Source organism: Aotus nancymaae, unplaced genomic scaffold (assembly GCF_030222135.1).
Source record: "Aotus nancymaae isolate 86718 unplaced genomic scaffold, 86718_ANA_hifiasm-v0.15.2.pri h1tg000004l, whole genome shotgun sequence".
NCBI lineage: Eukaryota > Metazoa > Chordata > Mammalia > Primates > Aotidae > Aotus > Aotus nancymaae.
This window is the reverse complement of record NW_026988415.1, coordinates 65,886,102-65,900,098: the sequence shown is the minus strand read 5'-3', so window position 1 is coordinate 65,900,098 and position 13,997 is coordinate 65,886,102. Positions and strand designations below refer to the sequence as shown.

At 37.7% G+C, this 13,997-nt stretch overlaps 1 protein-coding gene and 2 pseudogenes across 9 annotated transcripts in view; 2 read left to right on the top strand and 1 right to left on the bottom strand.

Annotated features, from left to right (window-relative positions):
* The window catches only part of ATP7A (ATPase copper transporting alpha), a 173,039-nt gene that overhangs the window by 53,051 nt on the left and 105,991 nt on the right, over nt 1-13,997 (top strand). The window lies entirely within an intron of this gene.
* On the bottom strand, nt 1,319-1,920 carry LOC105719610 (large ribosomal subunit protein eL15-like; annotated as a pseudogene).
* Nucleotides 10,506-11,233, top strand: LOC105719572 (renal cancer differentiation gene 1 protein-like; annotated as a pseudogene).

Genomic DNA, 13,997 nt, shown 5'->3' with positions numbered 1-13,997 from the left:
TTTCAGCCTCACCAAACTTTTATTTTTTTTGTAGTTTATTCGTAACAAGTTACAACATAAAATAAGTGTTTTTTCTTATTAAGAACTTATTTTATATTTGTAGCTGCGACTACAGGCATGTGCCACCGTGCTCAGCTAATTTTTGTATTTTTTTGTGGAGACACAGTTTGAACTATGTTTCCTAGGCTGATCTCGAACTCCTGGGCTCAAGCGAGCTACCCACCTCGACCTCCCAAAGTGCTGAGATTACCCATGCGAGCCACCATGTCTAGTCTGTTTTTTCAACTTATTCTACACAAGTGGTTAAATACTGACAGTTATTTTAGTTTTCATAGGCACTTAATGTTTTTGCATTTGTAGGTTTTGGTACTATTTTGTCTTAGAAGTAAAATTGTAAGTTGGATTTTTCCCTATAAAGGAAGCAATAACATTACAGGCAGTTCTTGATTTAGACATAGATTGTGTCTGACAAGTTAAATCAGGTGATTTAAAAATAAATTTTCTTTTCTTTTTAATATTTTTATATTCAGGGGTATATGTGATTATTTGTTATATGGGTGTTACATATGTAATCAAGTGATTGTTTTGATGAGGGAGAAAAGGCATTTCAGTCCCCAGATAGTCTTCATAGACTCTAAGATTCCTGCACTAAGACCATATTTAACACATAACATTGTTGAAAAGTAGCTGACTCCGTTGCAATTCCAAATAGTTGCATTCTATTTCCCCCTACCTTCCTGAGATAATGATAGCTGCCTTGCAAGAAAAGTTTCACACACACACTAAAAACATGTTTCTACCTTTTATCTATTATTGACATGGCAGCAGTTGCTCAGCCCCTGTTGGAAAGGCACATAGATACCTTAGGCATATTTCTTACTTTTGGGGAACCTGTCTTTACCTGTATTTATCGCAGGGTATTGGTATTTTTCAAGCATTCTCTCCACACCACTCTCACCTTTGGCTGGTTTTACTTTATGCCTTTTGCAAATATTGCTCTGTTAAGTTAATCTTTTGAGGTTATTGTTAGCTTTGGACTCCAGCCTGAATTGGCTGTATGAACATAGATAAGTCTCAGCTTTAGCTTCCTTAATTTTAAAAGGAGGTTATGATCTTATTTACGTAGCAGGATTGTTGTGAGATGCATGCAGTGCTATAATAATCTGAAGTATCTGTATTATTATCATAGGACAACTTATTTGTAATGTAGAAATGCTATGACTAGCCTAGGAGTCACAAAAATGGCCAGTGAAGTACATTGCCTTTTTTTTTGTCCTAAATTGTTTATTAGGTATGAATTTTACAAACTTTACTTATATTAGCGGTAACAGTGGAGCTGGAGAGTATTGCACCTTCTCCAAGCTGCCCGGCGAGAACCACCAGTAGTGTAGTGGAACTTATGGCCCTTTCCGAGGCCACAGCTCTTTTGGCCTGCAGATGTCAGCCCACGCATCTCCTTGTGCTTGTGGACTGGTTTGATGATCCATTGGGTGTCAGGATTTCTTCTGATAGCTTTATGGAATGGATCAATGAGAATAACCTCAAAAAATTTGTATGTGGAATCTTCACCAACCCAATGAGAATTTAGACTTTTAGAGCCCAACAGTGGTATCCAGCTCGCTCCTCTGCAACAGACTGAAGGCTTCGAGCAGACTTTAGCTGGTTAACACCATGATGGACAGGCTTGCCGTAAGTTGCACTCTTAGGAACTGGGCGTTTTTGGCCACCATGGCGAACACGAATCCTATGTATAACGATAACCTTGCTTGGCCTTGTAGCCCAGTTGGGCTAGGTGGGGTGGAGAGTCCTGTGGAGAGCAGAGAGCTGGCAGTACTGCCAGCAGCAGACCCTCAGAAGAAAGCACATGACATCAGACTGCTTCTTTCTCCATAGCTCCTGGATGTACTTGTATGCACCCATCTTGGCTTACCTGATGGCTGCCGCCAGAAGGAAAGGCATACGTTGCCTTTTAATTTGAATGTTCTGTTCTTTTTTGACCTTATTAATGTGTAAGTGTTGCTACCTAATCTTTTAGGAATGGTCAAATGAAAAGAACTGTTATTTTATTTCCCAAGACAGAGTCTCACTCTGTCACCCAGGCTGGAGTGCAGTAGTGTGATTTCAGCTCACTGCAACCTCCACGTCCTGGGTTCAAGCGGTTCTCCTACCTCAGCCTCCTGAGTAGCAGGGATTACAGGTGTGTGCCACCATGCCCGGCTAATTTTTGTGGTTTTAGTAGAGACAGGGTTTCACCATGTTGGCCTGGCTGGTCTCAAACTCATGACCTCATGACCTGCCCGCCTCATCCTGTCAAAGTGCTGGGATTACAGGTGTGAGCCACCACATCCAGCAAGCACTGTTATTTTAAAAACATACACCTGTCTACTCTAGCTGTTTCATCTGGAATCTTAGTCCTCTGTTTATATAATGCTGGTCGTTTGATGAAAGAAATTAGACACTCAGTATTTTGGAAACAGGTTAAGTATTAAGATTAATTTTCATTTTAAAGGTTTATACAATTTAGAAAAAGGAGATGCATTATATAAAATAATGGAGAAGCTAATGCTTTCCTCTTCTGTTTTCATTTTAGAGGTGGTAGTGATTTTAAATAAATAAAAGCAAATGAGTAGGAAAAAATTAATTGATCTGGAAATATGTTATAGATACCTTGAAGGCCACTAGTTGAATGTTATTTGCATAGCTAGAAATCATCTATTTATTTAATAAAATAGGCATGTTTTATAGCCTTGGTATAAATAAAATGGGTTATTTGGGCTGTTTATGTGTGGTGGAACATATATATCATTGGTTTTACTTATTGAATTATTTCAGTTTCAGTAACTTTTCTGTTAATTTCTGCACACTTCCTATATTTTTTTCTTTTTCATTTCCCATTAAAATGAGCTAGCTTTATGAGATGAAATAATTTAGGCCTACAAAGAGTATAGGGAGTCCTATAACATACCTGTATATTCACTACCCAGCCTAAGAAGTTAAACATGAAATATATAGTTGCATTTCCCTTTTGTTCTCCTCTCCAGTCACTCCTCTCTCCACCTCAATCTCTTGAATTCGGAGTTTATCATGTCTGTGCACATTTTTATATTTTTACTATCACAACTATATATGTGTGCATACAAAAACAATGTATAACATTGTTTTATGTTTTTAAACCTTTTAATCCTTTTTTTAGATATAATGTCAACATTTTATTTCATTTTTTATTTATGAATATTGTTTTATTTTATCTTGCATATTTTTAAAATGTATTAGATGGTTTCAAACTATCACAAGTATTCATATTTATGGGGTACAGTTTGATGTTTTGAAACATCTACATGTTGTACAATGATCAAATCAGAGTATTTAGCATATCTATCACCTCATACATTTATTATTTCTTTGTGATGAGAACATTCAAAAGCCTCTCATCTAGCTATTTTGTAATGTACAATACCTTACTGTTAACCATCCGCACCCTACTGTGCAATAAAAACTCCAGAATGTATTCCTTCTGTCTAAATGTGACTTAGTACCCATTTACCAATTTCTTTCCCTCCTTCCCTCTCCAGTCTCTGTAACCACTGTTCTACTCTTTGACATCAACTTTTTTTCTTTTTTAAATTCCACATGAGCAAGATCATGTGGTATTTGTCTTTCTGTGTCTGGCTTATTTCACTTAACATGATGTCTTTCAGTTCCATTCATGTTTTTACAGATGGCAGAATTTTATTCTTTTTTATGGCTAAATAGTATTACATGTATATATATACACCATGTTTTGTTTATCCATTTATCCATTGTTGGACATGGATTGATTCCATATTTTGGCTATTGTAAATAGTGCTGCAATAAACATGACAATGCAGTTAATCTCTTCAACATACTAATTTCATTTCCTTTCAATAAATAGTAGTGGGATTGCTGGATCATATGGTAGTTCAATTTTTACTTTTATGAGGAATCACTATACTGTTTCTCATACAGGCTATACTAATTTACAATCCCACCAACTGTGTATAAGTGTTCCCTTTTCTCCATATCATCAGCACCCCCTTTTCTTTTCTTATTTTGATAATAATCATTCTAATTGGAGTGAGTCGATATCTCCTTGTGGTTTTCATTTGCATTTTCCTGGTGGTCAGTGGTATGGATTGGATCTGTGTCCTGGCCAAATCTCATGTGGAAATGTAATCCCCAGTGTTGGAGGTGGAGCCTAGTGGGAAGTGTTTGGAACATGGGGGCATATCCCTCATGAATGGCTTCGCATCATCCCCTTGGTAATAAGTGAGTTCACATGAGATCTGGTTGTTTAAAAGTGTGTGGCACCTCCTGTTCTCTCTCTCTTGCTCCCACATCACCTTCTATCATGAACAAAAGCTTCCTGAGGCTTCACTGGAAGCTGAGCAGATACCGACACCATGCTTATACAGCTTGCAGAACTGGGAGTCAGTAAAACCTCTTTTCTTTATTAGTTATCCAGTCTCAGGTATTTCTTTCTTTTTTTTAAATTGACACAGGGTCTTGCTCTTTCACCTAGGCTGGAGTGCAGTGGCCTTATCACAGCTCACTGCAGCCTTGACCTCCTGGGCTTAAGTGATCCTTCCACCTCAGCCTCCCAGGTAGCTGGGAATACAGGTGTGTGCCAACAAACCTGGCTAATTTTCGTATTTTTTGTAGAGACTGAGTTTTGCCATGTTGCTCAGGCTTATCTCAAACTCCAGAGGGCTCAAACATTCTGCCTGCTTTAGCATCCCAAAGTGGTGAGATTATAAGTGTGAGCCACTGTATCTGGCCAGGTATTTCTTTATAGCAATACAAGAGTGGCCTAACACAATTAGTGATGTTGAGTGTTTTTTCATGTGCTTGTTGGCTGTTTGTATGTCTTCTTTTGAGAAATGTCTATTAAAGTCTCTTGCCTATTTTTTAGTCGGGTTACTTTGTTGTCATTAAGTTGTTTATATATTCTGGATATTAACCCCTTGATAAATGTATAGTTTGTAAATATTTTCTTCCATTCTGTAGATTGTCTCTTCACTTTGTTAATTGTTTCCTTTGCTGTGCAAAAGCTTTTCAGTTCTATGTAATCTCATTTGTCTACTTTTGCTTTCGTTGTCTGTGCTTTTGTGGTCCATTCAAAAATTCCTTGCTAAGCCCAATGTTGTAAAGCATTTCCTGTATGTTTTCTTCTTGTAGTTTCATAGTTTCAGATTTTACATTTAAGCATTCAATCCATTTTGAGTAGATTTTTGTATATGGTGAGAGGTAGGGGTCTAGTCTCATTCTTCTGCATGTGGCCATTCAATTTTCTCAGCACCGTTTATTGAAGAGAACTGTATGTGTTTGATATGGTTTGGATGTTTGTCCCTTCCAAATCTCATGTTGAAATGTGATTCCCAGTGTTGGAGATGGGACTTGTGGGAGGTGATTGGATCATGGGGGTTGATGGTTTGGCATCATCTCCTTGGTGATAAGTGAGATCTAGTGGGTTTTCTTTCGCTGTCTTTTACAGGAAGGAGAAATCTGGTTTAAAATATTCTGGGAGCTCTCCCTTTTCTCTCTTGCTCATTCTCTCACCATGTGACATGCTGGAGTCCCTTTGCCTCTGCCATAATTGTAAGCTTCCTGAGACTCTCACACGAAGCAGATGCCAGCACCATGCTTTTGTACAGCCTGTATAACCATGAACCCAAATAAATTCTCTTTTTTTGAATTGCCCAGTCTCAGGTATTTCCTTATAGCAATGCAAAAATGGACTAACAGTGTTCTTAGCACTTTTTTTTGAAAATCAGGTGACTGCAGGTACATGAATTTATTTTAGGGCTCTGTTCTGTTCCATTGTCTGTATACTTGTTTTTATACCAATACTATGCTGTTTTGATTACTATAGCCTTGTAGCATATTTTGAAGTCAGGTAGTGTGATGCCTCCAGCTTTTTTCTTTTTGCTTCATATTGCTTTGGCCTTTTGGGGACTTTTGTCATTCCATATGAATTTTAGGGTAGTTTTTTCCTATGTGAAGACTCTCATTGATATTTTTATAAGGATTGCATTAAATCTGTAGATCACGTTGGGTGGTATGGCCATTTTAACAATATTCTTCCAGTCCATAACATGGGATAGCTTTTCATTTGTTTGTGTCTTCTTCAATTTCTTTCATCAATGATTTATATTTATTTATTTATTTATTTATTTACTTACTTACTTATTTTGAGACAGAGTCTCACTCTGTTACCCAGGCTGGAGTGCAATGGCAGGATCTCAGCTCACTGCAACCTCTGCCACCCAGGTTCAGGTGATTCTCCTGCCTCAGTCTCCCACGTAGCTGGGATTACAGGCTTGCACCACCATGCCCAGCTAATTTTGTATTTTTAGTAGAGATGGGGTTTCATCATGTTGTCCAGGCTGGTCTCGAACTCCTGACCTCAGGTGATCTGCTCGCCTTGGCCTCCCAAAGCACTGGAGTTACAGGCATGAGCCACCACACCCGGCCAGTGTTTTATAGCTTTTAGTGTAGAGATCTTTCACCTCCTTGGTTAAGTTTATTCCTAAGTATCTTTTTTTTTTAATAGCAATTGTAAATGGAATTGTTTTTTGATTTTTTTCAGGTGGTTTGCTATTAGCATATAGAAACACTACTGATTTTATTAAGTTGACTTTGTATCCTGTGACTTTACTGAATTCATTTTTTAGTTCTTTTTTTTAGTAGATTCTTTAGGGTTTTCTGTATGTAAGATCATGCCACCTGCAAACACGGACAATATGATATCCTTCTGAAACTTTTTTTTCTCAACTATGTTTATGGGATGTATCCTTGTTGCTACTCCTAGCTCTACCTCAGGGTTTCTCAGTCTCAGTGCTATTGACATTTGGGGCCAGATAATTCTGTTGTGAGGGGCTTTCTTGTCCATTACAGGGTAATTGGCAATATCCATGGTCTTTATCCACTAGATGCCAGTAGTAATCCCTTACTGCACTCTGAGTTGTGACAACCATAAGTGTCTCCAGACATTGTGAAATGTCCTGTTGGTGGTGACGTCACCCCTTCTCTCAGTGAGAATTGCAATTGTAGTTCATTCATTTTAACTTCTATATCATGTTTCATTATAAATATACCACAACCAATTTTTTAATTTTCTTGTTGATGGACATCTAGATTATTTCCAAAGTTTTAACTATTACCAACACTATTGCAATGAGCATTTTTGTTCTTCTTTCCTTGTGTACATGTGTGAGATTCTGTCTATGGTAGTATGCTTAGGAGAGAAAATGTTGAGTTTTAGTATATGCATATTCAGCTATCACAAAGCAGTTTCCATAATTGTACTAATTTACACTCTAACCAATGGAGCAAGAGAAATCCTGTTTCTCCACATTCTCACCAACACTTGGTATTGTCAGATTTTGAGATTTTTATCTACCTGGTGGAGGTGCATTATATTCATTGTGGTTTTAATTTGAATTTCCTTGATTACCACAAGGATCACAAATTATGCAGATAGAGTCGTATCCAAAAAAGAATTAAGGCTGGGCGTGGTAGCTCACGCCTATAATCTCTACACTTTGGGAGGCTGAGGCGGGTGAATCACTTGAGGTCAGGAGTTTGAGACCAGCCTGGCCAACATGGTGAAACCTCATCTCTACTAAAAATACAAAAATTAGCCAGGCCTGGTGGCATGTGCTTTTAGTCCCAGCTACTCAGGAGGCTGAGGCAGGAGAATCACTTGAACCTGGGAGGCAGAGGTTGCAGTGAGCTGAGATTGTGTCACTGCACTCCAGTCTGGGCAACAGAGTGAGACTCCATCGCAAGAAAACAAAACAAAACAAATCAAATTTAAAAAAAATTAAATCTTACTGCATGATAATTTATTGAGAATACAGGAGCCTTTCCCAAATTATAAGTACTAATTATTTTAGGGGAATTTTAGAATGATATTTGAGCTTCTGTGACCAGCTTTAAGAAGTGGTTTTGACCAACAGAATGGGAAAAATTTTTGCAATCTACCCATCTGACAAAGGGCTAATAACCAGAATCTACAAAGAACTTAAACAAATTTAGAAGAAAAAAACAACCCCATCAAAAAGTGGGCAAAAGATTTGAACAGACACTTCTCAAAAGAAAACACTTATGCAGCCAACAAACATGAAAAAAAGCTTATCATCACTGGTCATTAGAGAAATGCAAATCAAAACCACATTGAGATACCATCTCACACCAGTTAGAATGGCAATCATTAAAAAATCTGGAGACAACAGATGCTGGAGAGGATGTGGAGAAATAGGAACACTTTTACACTGTTGGTGGGAGTGTAAATTAGTTCAACCATTGTGGAAGACAGTGTGGCGATTCCTCAAGGATCTAGAAATAGAAATTCCATTTGACCCAGCAATCACATTACTGGGTATATACCCAAAGGATTATAAAACATTCAATTATAAAGACACCTACACATGTAATTTTATTGTGGCACTGTTTACAATAGCAAAGACTTGGAACCAACCCAAATGCCCATCAATGATAGACTAGATAAAGAAAATGTGGCACATATACACCATGGAATACTATGCAGCCATGAAAAGGATGCATTCATGTCCTTTGCAGTGACGTGGATGAAGCTGGAAACCATCATTCTCAGCAAACTGACACAAGAACAGAAAACCAAGCACCGCATGTTCTCACTCATAAGTGAATGTTGAACAGTGAGAACACATGGACTCAGGGAGGGGAACATCACACACTGGGGCCTGTTGGGTGGTGGGAGGGCTAGGGGACGGATAGCAAGGGGTGGGGGGATTGAGTAGAGATAACATTAGGAGAAATGCCTAATGTAGATGACAGGGCATGGATGCAGCAAACCACCATGGCATGTGCATACCTGTATAACAAACCTGCACGATCTGTACATGCACCCCAGAACTTAAAGTATAATTTAAAAAAAAGTGGTTTTGAACAATCAGACTTCATATGTGCCATGTTTTGTACTCAATTTCTGTAGTTTCTGTTTCCAAACCAGAGATGATCATCTAGTCATAATATTGTTCTTCCTCTTAGAAAATGGTATTACTGATGGTGATTACCATCTGTGCTTAGGGAGTGGCTCAAAATACATTAATAACTTGAAATTATTCCTCTCAGTGTTGTTGGATGCTCTTGTTCTCAGAGTCACTCATCACTAATAGCTGCATGCCAAATTTGTCTCTTTGATACTGTGGTTTCCTGGAAGCCTACATTTTTTTCTGTACCATATGAAACTGTTTATGATCTTACTCTGTTTTCTGAGTCATTTTGCTAAATGCAATGGGATGTTACAAAAGATATTCCTGGTTTTGTACCTACCTTTAAGACATTTAAAATGAAAAAGATGGACATAACATATATAACAAAGTCAATTAGAGTTGTGTGTACATGTAGTAGAGTAGTGAGAGTGAGATGGAATTCCTCAGGTTTTGTGTGTAAAGTCCAATTTAAGTAGAGTTTTGAAAAAAACAATGCAGGTGAATTATGAAAGCAGAAAGAAATATATATTAAAAGCTGATATTACTTACATTAAGATGTAGTGGGAAAAGTGGCTTTATTAATGTAATTTTTATTTGTGCTCACACATTGTAGACTCCTCAATACCTACTCCCTGGGTGAATTATCCAGTGCCTCTCTGCCTAACTGGTCTCTATCAGGTCCTCAGTAAGCCTGAGAGATAGTCCAGTACTTTGGTCTGGAACATACCCTATAATAAAACTGTATTTCAATCTTACATTCTTAAACAGATAAACTAGCCTTCATCTACCAAAGGTGTTCTATTCTAAAAGTTTATTGCCAATTCTGTTTGTTGAATTCGATGTTTTCCCATAAAATGATGTGGTCAACTTTGGTAATCCTGCTAGATCAGGCCTCAAAAGCCCCATTTGACCCATAGCCAAATGCTACAAGAAGAATAAGGAAGAGTGTCCTTTTTTAGGCTCAGGACCATCCTTAGATAAAATTTTGATAGGATCTGTTTGTTTTAGACATTCTTCTACTTCCATTTTTATACCCTTGTATTGTTTCCCACTGACCCCTCCTGGGTCCCTAATACCTTCATGCTTGCCTTAAGTACTCCATCTTGGACTCTCCACCTGAACTCATCCTATTTGTCCTTTACTCCCAAACCTGCCTTTCCTGTCCAATCTGGGCTTTTGTTCTCTTGTAGTAACATACCTTATGTAGGTATTAAGAGATAAAATTCCAAGTATCAACCCCCTAATTATCAAAAAAGAGTTTATATTTTAAAAAGAAGATACACTGGATGTTAAGACAACTGACCTTCAAAAAGTCACTTCATGGGGGAAAAGAGATATTGAAGGAGCTATTCTAGATTAAATGAGATAAAAGAGACATAATAACCAAATGCAATATGTGAACCTTGTGAGGGTCCTGAATAGTTAAATTGGACTTCTTCAGACCAGAAAAATTATATACAAAAGGACACTATCAAGAGAATGGAGGCTTTGGGTAAAAGCGGCTGAAAGATGGTTTGGCTGCTCTGGTTGGATTCTTCCATCCCAGTGAGACTGGAAAATAGGGTCTGTAGGCAGGAACATAAGGCTGATTCACACTTCAGCTATGACAGGAAATATCTCCTCCATAGAGCATAGGCCAAGTAAATGACTTTGTAACTTTACTTCATCCTCCCCTTTTACATAGGGTGTACTCCAAGTAGAGGGTATTTAAACTCACAACAACTCTGTAAGAGGGCCTTTTCAGCCCCTGTGGTCAGGCCTGCTCCCACACTGTGGAGTGTACTTTCATTTTCAATAAATCCCTTCATTCCTTCCTTGCTTTGTTTGTGTGTTTTGTCCAATTCTTTAAAATGTCAAGAACCTGGACACCCTCCACCGTTAACACCAGCCTTTCCCTGTGGCTGACCCTGAGGAGTTAGGAGTTTCTTCACAGCCCTTCTTTCTCTCTCTTCTCCCTTATCTTTAGACCCCTTTTCAGCATCTTCCCTGGGCATTGCTGTGAGTTTAGGCTGGCCAGTTTTAAGCAGGAGCAGTGGCCGAACAGTAGACCTGCTGAAGGAAGTGGAGTTGCAGATCTGAGACGCAGCATTTTCATTAACTAAACTTCTTGAAGCCACATCTACAGTATCAGCTCAAGTGAAAGAGCTTGCCGTCAAATGTACAGAAAATGCACGTTTCCTAAAACATGACAGGACCTTTTGAAAGAAGGCTGTGATTCTTGGAAACCTGACAATTGATTTGTATGCTTAGTTGTTTGATACTGACTGTGTAATAATTCATACTTCCTCATATGTGATCATTTCACATGTGCCACATATATAGGATAATTTCTAGCAGTTATCTATATCCTCAGAGTGAAATTTTACTTGGTTCTCTTGACTTTTGTAAAAGCAGAATACTGATGCTATTTTTGATGTTGACCAGTACTTGTTTATTCTTACTTTCTGCCCTTTAAACTTTCTTATTTATGTATTTATGTATTTATTTATTTATTTTTGTTTTTTGAGATGGAGTATCACTCTTGTTGCCCAGGCTGGAGTGCAATGGCGCGATCTTGGCTCACTGCAACCTCCACCTCCTGGGTTCTAGCAATTCTCTTGCCTCAGCCTCCCTAGTAGCTGGGATTACAGGCGCCTGCCACCACACCCAGCTAATTTTTTTTTGTATTTTTAGTAGAGATGGGGTTTCACTATGTTGGCCAGGTTGGTCTTGAACTCCTGACCTCAGGTGATCCACCTGCCTCAGCTTCCCAAAGTGCTGGGATTACAGGTGTTAGCCACCATGCCCGGCTGCCCTTAAAACTTTCATAGAATCCTTTATGAAATTTAATTATATCAGTAGTTAATATTAATTGTGCCACGGTGCTACCAGTGGCAAATTAGGTGGACCATTATTTGTTGTGCAACAAGATGCCAAGTATGGTAGAGTTTGAAGTTGAGCTTCATCTTATGGACCAAGGGAGGTAACTTTAAGGTTGCCAAAGGTAGTTCCAGCTCCATTAAGCTAAGTTCTCTAGAGCAAATGATTGTCTTATTTACTTCAATACCCCTGCACCTAAAACAGTGTCACACAGCACTCACTAAAGGTTTATTGAATAAAAGAGGTGACTAACATAATAAAAAGGTATTTTTCTTCCTATATTTAGCATGAAGACTATAGTTTTGTCTCTAAAAAATGTATGAATTGGGCCTTTGTTGACTTGAAGAAAAATGTTATCTTTTTCACAGAGATTTGAACTTTGACAATAGCTTTTAAAAATGTGATAAATATTTTTGTCCTTCTATGATTTTTTTTTAAAGTCTTTATTTCAGAAAATGAAAGACTGTCTAGAAAACAGAATTTTTTTTCCCTATTTCCATGATTACTGCTTTTACAGTTAATATTTTTTGTTTTTGGTATTTTTATATGTTTGATTGCTGTCTTCAAAGTGCCTTATCAGATTTATGGCTCTGTACTATGACTTTGGGAGCTTTACAGGTTATTTACATAATTCTAAGTTACTTTGCTTCCAATACATCAAATTTAAATAATGTGATTGTTTTTATATTATTTGACCTTAGTGACAATGTTCTATTTTGCTTGTTTTGTATCTTCTGTTGGTTTTTGGTGGTTTGTGTTATGTGTCAGTGATCAAGCCAACTAATTCTCTAGCATATGTAACTTCTGGATATCTTTGATATGACATCTTAATTTGTAGATATGGAGATTTGTATAGCATGATATTCTGAAGCTCCACAATGGTGCAATGAAAGGCCATGGATGGGCAAAGAATAGTTTTGTTTAGCATATTAAGTCTAGTTCTGGACCCCTCCCTTTTTTTTTTTTTTTTCGAGACAGAGTCTCGCTCCGTCGCCAGGTGCCAGGCTGCAGTACAGTGGTGCAATCTCAGCTCACTGCAACCTCCGCCTCCTGGGTTCAAGCAATTCTCCTGCCTCAGCCTCCTGAGTAGCTGGGACTACAGGCGCGCAACACCATGCCCAGCTATTTTTTTTGTATTTTTAGTAGAGACGGGGTTTCACTATGTTGGTCAGGATGATCTCGATCTCTTGACTTCGTGATCTGCCCGCCTTGGCCTCCCAAAGTGCTGGGATTACAGGCGTGAGCCACTGTGTCCAGCCTGGACCTTTTTTTTTTAAAGTTAAAGATCACATATAAGGTGTGATTTTTATAGCAAAGAAATGCTTATTTCAGTATCAGGAAAAATATTTTTCCTACATGTCCTGAAAATTGCAATTTTAAAAATGTACAAAATAAATTATAATTAAAAGCAAATTTTACTTCTAAAAAAAAAAAGAATGGAAGACAACCAACTGGATAGGAGAAAGTATTTGAAAGTCATATATCTAATAAGGGATTAATATCCAAGAATATAAAGAACTCTTACAACTCAACAACAACAACAAAACAACCTTATTAAAAATTGGATAGAGTACTGTAATAAACATTTCTTCAGAGATATAGAAATAGCAAATATGCACATGAAAAGATGCTTGACATCATTAGTAATCAGAGAAATGTGAATCAAAACCACAATGAGATACCACTTCACACCTGCTAGAATGTCTAGAATAAAAAAGTCAGATAATAAGTATTGGAGGTGGAACAATTGAAGCCCTCATATACTGCTGATGGGGAGTGTAAATGGTACAGTCACTTTGCAAAACAGTCTGACAGATCCTCAAACAACTAAACATAGAGTTATTATATGACCCAGCAAGTGTACTCTTAGGTATTACCAAAGAGATATGAAAACACAAAAGTTTCTACATGAATGTTTATAGCAGCATTATTTGTAATGCCAAAAGATGGAAACAACCCAAGTGTTCATCAACTGACACATAGATAAAATATGGTATTACCTGTGCAGTGGAATATTATTCAGCCACAAAAAGGAATGATGTACTGATATGTGTTGTAACATGAACACTGAAAACATGCTATATGAAAGAAGTCAGTCACAAAAGACCACATATTACATGATTCCATTCATATGAAATGTCC